This window comes from Octopus bimaculoides, chromosome 7 (genome assembly GCF_001194135.2).
Source record: "Octopus bimaculoides isolate UCB-OBI-ISO-001 chromosome 7, ASM119413v2, whole genome shotgun sequence".
Taxonomy (NCBI): Eukaryota; Metazoa; Mollusca; class Cephalopoda; order Octopoda; family Octopodidae; genus Octopus; species Octopus bimaculoides.
In genome coordinates, this window is record NC_068987.1 from 43579734 (window position 1) to 43585646 (window position 5913).

The following is a 5913-nucleotide window of genomic DNA, read 5'->3' on the forward strand; positions in this document are numbered from 1 at the left end:
ATGTTTTTACATTGAAATATTTCAATAATCAAAACATGTCTGAAAAGTATAAAAATATTAAGCATAAAAAGTGTAGTGGGAAAGGTGTAGCAAAAAATGTTGAGGTAGCAAATGAAATAGACATGTGGATGACATCAAAGTAAAACAATAGGAAAGCATCGCATTGTGGTTTAAATAATTTATTTAATCGACACTCACATTTACATGTTGTATACACCAGAAAACTCACTACATGACATTACCAACTTGCTTCGAGTTGGCGAAGAAGAAAAACAGGGAAAATATTGTGTCGATGTGATGAGATAGAACTGGGCATGTTTTGTGTCTACGTGTGCGTTGGTCATTTGGTGGTGTCTGTTTATGTTCTGCTACTGTGTTGGGTCATTCATGCTGAATATGTGGTTCTAAGTTGGCTGCTTGACTGGTGCAAGTTACTTGCTGGCTGTCTCTTGACAGTTCGCCTGGTGATAGCTATCTGCCTTTGTCGTATGTCTGACTGTATTTATAATGGTCATGACAGCTAGAAGGACAGACATACTACAGGAGTGATTTGCACCTATGTAAGTCGCCTCCTGTCCACTTGAACCTTAAATGACACGGCTCAGACCATAGGTCAAAGAGAAAAACCATCCATCACTTTTTGACAGGACAAAGAAATTTCTTTCGCGCCTGTTTGGTCAGTGGTGGATCAGACGAGCGAGAATCTTTAGATTCGGTTTTGAATCTCAGCTCGGAAAAAGGAAGTGTCAGTTTTTACAAAAGTTGTGATTTGTTTTGTGATTTTTTTTTTTTTTTGCAATATTAAATTTTATTATTCTGTTTTTGCATTAAAATGTAAATATTAAAAACAGTAAAATAAAAAAAAATTCACTCATTAAAAAACATTATTAATTATTTAATTAGAATATAACATTATTTTATAATAAAAATTGTTTTGTAACAGATATGCTGCTATTAATCCTTTGTTATTTCTAAGGACAAACAAAATTTCTAAGTTTGAACAAAATCTGAATTTTAAAAATATTTATAATAGTATCATTTTTTTTCAATTATAAATTATAAAGATAAATATAATTAATTATAATAGTAGAAGCATTGCCTGGTAAAAGGTAGACAAGAATGAAAAATACAGGTGCAGAATCCTAGAATATTGAACCTGGAAAAGTACAGAACAAGCAGCAATTAAGTCTGGAAAAGTACAGGACAAGAAGGAAAAAAAAACTTAAAATATTGCTGCTGAATTTGGAATTTGTTAAATAGATTTCTGAAATTGTTCATCAAATAATGTGTGCACTGTTTTGTTTTTTATATTTATTCTCACAACCATTGGAGTGCTAATGCTCCTCATGACAGCAGGTCAGTGAGATGGTTGTGACTTGTAAATAGTTTTGAGTAGGAACCAGAAAGAGAAGTATGAACCCGCAATGCATATGTCACGTCTTGCTTTATCTCACTGTTTCAATTATGCAGATAACACCTTGTAAATACATATATACTCCTATTATTGTCCTGACAAGATATTAGGCACCAAGCACTTACTAACTACAGTTTTATGTAATTTCCGTCTTTTTATGTGAACCACTTCAGTTTCCCAGTGGAGGCGCAATGGCCCAGTGGTTAGGGCAGTGGACTCGCGGTCATAGGGCCGCAGTTTCGATTCCTAGACTGGGCGTTGTGAGTGTTTATTGAGCGAAAACACTTAAAGCTCCACGAGGCTCCGGCAGGGGATGGTGGCGAACCCTGCTGTACTCTTCCACCACAACTTTCTCTCACTCTTACTTCCTGTTTCTGTTGTGCCTGTAATTCAAAGGGTCAGCCTTGTCACACTGTGTCACGCTGAATATCCCCGAGAAATACGTTAAGGGAACACGTGTCTGTGGAGTGCTCAGCCACTTGCATGTTAATTTCATGAGCAGGCTGTTCCATTGATCGGATCAACTGGAACCCTCGTCATCGTAAGCGACGGAGTGCCAATAAAAACTTCAGTTTCCCCTAATGCTCTGAAAATAGTAGACACATTTTTACAGAATCCCAGATGCAAAACCTGTGTTTTTGTAGGGGACTTTAAGGTGCAACAATTTTAACAACTACAGGCAACTAGAGGATATTGATATATTTTATACTATCAGGTATGGTGTTACAACTGACACATTAACTCAAAAAACAATTCTTTGCCTGTCCATAAATAATTATTCATCAAGATTAAAGCAGGTATTAATGATATTCTAACTTAAAATTCATCTGGTGTTGTTCGTTTGTTGTCCCTCACAACTGAAGATAGTGTTCATAAATTGAAAAATTTGAATTCAATACTATGATTTAAAGTTATTAGAAACTTAAATTCTACATTATTGGGTTCATGGACAATTTCCTGGCACCAATGTATTGCTAAATACCATAGAAAAGGAGCAGGAAAGGTGTACCATTGAGGCATCACATAAGATATATGTTTAACAAGTTATATGATGGACTGTATGCTACATCCAACACCACTATCATGCAACTTTGCTGCAATTTTCTTGTTTACATTTCATTGCAAATTTTTAAAATTTAAGTTAATAATTTTGATTTAAAATTTTCTTTGTATGAAGCTAAAATATTTCTGTCTTATTTTTAGTATTATATTATTTTTTAATTTTATTTTCTTAACAAAACTCATTATTCAAAAATTTTAAATCACATGTATTGTGTTATCAAATTAAACTCATGTAGAATATATGTAATTCAAAAGAGTAAAAAATAGTAAAAAATATATTTTTTAAAGATACAAAAGAATAAATTTCTTTAAAGTTTGCGTTATGAGATAACACAGTACTTTCTATTTGCAGTTGGGAAAATATATAATGAACAAATTGAGTGCAAAATGTAGAAATGACTCTAGCTATTTTAAAAAATCTGCCTGAATAATTTATGAAAGAATTGGTAAGGAGGTAATTTATCTATTTATGAAGCTTCAAGAAAGCTGAGTTTTTCAGTTGTTCTCAAGACAGTAGCTGAGAGAGGCATAACCTAACACCATCAGATTTGAAAACAACAGTTGGAGATGGGCTTATGGTGTTGGTGGCCAGAGTGACCCTGAGTTTGTGGGGTTCCGTAATTGGGCCTAGTTGGAGGCTGTTCGTATCAGGAGGATGGTATCATCTATGTATTAGCATATTTTGTATATTTTTTTCACTAGTATAAGTGCAAGAGCTGCAGCCATGCTGGGGCACTGCCTTTGTAACTGCTTTTTACTCATTTCTTTACCAACCCACCTTTTCCTTTCTCCCTCACCATTTTTACATAAATTTCCCCACACAAATTATAAACTGTTCTTGTAATGTCCCTCTGCCCCACACTCAACAGATGCTCTAGAGGCAAATGAAACATATGATGATGAGCATCATCATCGTCATAATCATCCTCATCACCATCATCATTACCATCATCATCATCTTTACAACAAATATCACCACCATCATTATCACAATCATCATCATCGTCATCATCAATAATAATAATAATGGTTTCAAATTTTGGCACAAGGCCAGCAACTTTAGGGTAGGGATTAAGTCAATTACATCGACTCCCAGTGCTCAACTGGTACTTATTTTATTGACCCTGAAAGGATGAAAGGCAAAGCTGACCTTGATGGAATTTGAACTGAGAACTAAAGACAAACAAAATGCCACAAAGCATTTTGCTTGGTGTGCTAAGGATTCTGCCAGCTCACTGCATTAATAATACTAATACTACTACTACTACTAATAATAATAATAATAATAATAATAATAATTTGATTCTAAATTTTTGAAATAAAACCATAATAATGAAGTTGTATATTGTCATATTACAGATGGTATTGCCAAAGGTATTGACCAAGCTGAAACCTGAGAATGACTCCACAGAAAATTATTGATAAGTATATTTATGATGGCATGGATTGCTTTATGAGTAAGTTACCAGACACCCAGCCAAGAGATCAAGCTTTACTTTCCAGTACAGGTCACAGTAGAGCCAAGACTCACCGCTTCACAGCTGCATCACTCTAGCTGAAAATAGCTAGAATGCCGTATGTAGGATCAACCCGTCACTATAAGTAGACACCACAATGAGGAACAGTTCACTTAGCTGTAAAGAATATCACTGTGAAATATAGTCAACTTAGCCATAAAAGGATATGACAGGAAATACAATCCACTGAACTGTAAAAGGATACCACAGCGAGGTAAGTTCATGTAGCTGCAATAAGATATAATCCATCTAGATGTAAAGACATAACCACAGTAAAGTGTAGTCTATCTAGCTGTAAAGCGAAAGCACAAGGAGATACAGTCCATTTGGCTATAAAAAGACACTACAGTAAGGAATAGTCTACCTAGCCAAAAAACAAATGCTACAGTAAGGTGAATCCAACTAATGGTAAAAAGGCACCAGTAAAGAACAGTTCGCCTAACAATACAAATGCACCACAGTGCCACAATGTCCTTATTAAAGACTTCAATGTCAGATTTTCTATTCACCACTTTAACCCTTTTGTTACCATATTTCTGTTGAAATACACTGCTTTTGTTTCAATTAATTTTGAAAATTGTGAAGAATTTAGGAAATAGGTTTGTTATTATTAAAATGTTTTTTTTTTATCTCTTTATTCTCTATCCCTTCCTGAAACTAGCTTCTGCAACCAGTCCACTTCCTTTCTGAAATTAGTTGATGCTATTTTGAAATAATTTTCAGAATAATTTTATTCTGAACTTTAATCCTCTTGTTAACATATTTCTGTTTAAATACACTGTCTTTGTTTCAATTAATTTTGAAAATAATGAAGAATTTTGAAATATGACTTTCTGATTATTAAGCTGCTGTTCAAAACAATCTAACATATTAATTTTGATGGAAGATCTTAATTTAGATCTCTTTAAAACAAGAAGTTCATATAGAACCAGGAACTGTTTCAGATAGGTTAGTGTTAAAAAGGTTAAGGACTTTATACTAACCCTCTCATTATAACAGTATAATGAAATTGAAGGCTTGTGATACCTGTAGAATATCTCCTTCTTCCATTACAATTATTTCTGTAGTTTTAAGAATCTGGAACTCAAAGAAGAAGAAGCTTACAAATGTAGTGCAATTCAATAGTTGTTTATTTTAGTTCTCATTCATGTGGCTTGCTCCCAGTGACCATCTTATGGCAGCACATGGTTCGTTATATCTCTGTTCACATGAGGTACATTACCTCTGGAGATAACAGGTGAAGTTAGAGTGGGATAAGGATCTGTTGTGAGCTGCCAGCTTGCAGTGTTTCTCAGTGTAAGCGAGAAGGAAGAAAAAGAGAGTAAATGTCTTAATGCTTCTACTTATATAGTAATTGCCGACAAGAGTCTCGCTGTCGTCTCGTGCATGGCAAATGGTTGCAGGCAAGATCTCGCTTCTGTCTTGGACATGGTAATGGCTACCAGCGAGATCTCATACAAAATGGTGCTGGCTTCTTGTGCCTCACTACAACAGCAAAAAGCATGGTGAGTAGATATGTTAGAGATAGCACCCAACTGTACTCAAAAAATGAAGGGTGCATTAGATGAGGTATCCCTAGATGTACCATGTACCATGCATTCCTAGATATTCTATGTCTGATCAAAAGACAAGATTAAAAGGATTTTTGACGATTGACATGGAAAGTGAGGTTGAAAATATAATAATTAAACCCCCATTTTGTATTTCTAAAATATATTTTATAATATTAAGCTACATCAAATTCCTGCTATAACAGAAAACATAGAAGTTTTGCCAAAATGGAAGATTATTATCTTAAATTTGACCCAGTTTAATTTAAACCTCACACATTTACTTCTTTTTGTTGAAGGTAAGTGGATTTATATATCTTAGTGTGAAGACAGGGAAAGCCCCCGGCCCATCAGGAATCACTGCAGAGAT

General features: G+C 34.5%; 1 protein-coding gene across 1 annotated transcript in view; it reads right to left on the reverse strand.

Moving 5' to 3' along the window:
• Window positions 1-5913, reverse strand: part of LOC106883385 (peroxisomal 2,4-dienoyl-CoA reductase [(3E)-enoyl-CoA-producing]) — a 51342-nt gene that overhangs the window by 30694 nt on the left and 14735 nt on the right. The gene's annotated exons all lie outside the window — the stretch shown is intronic.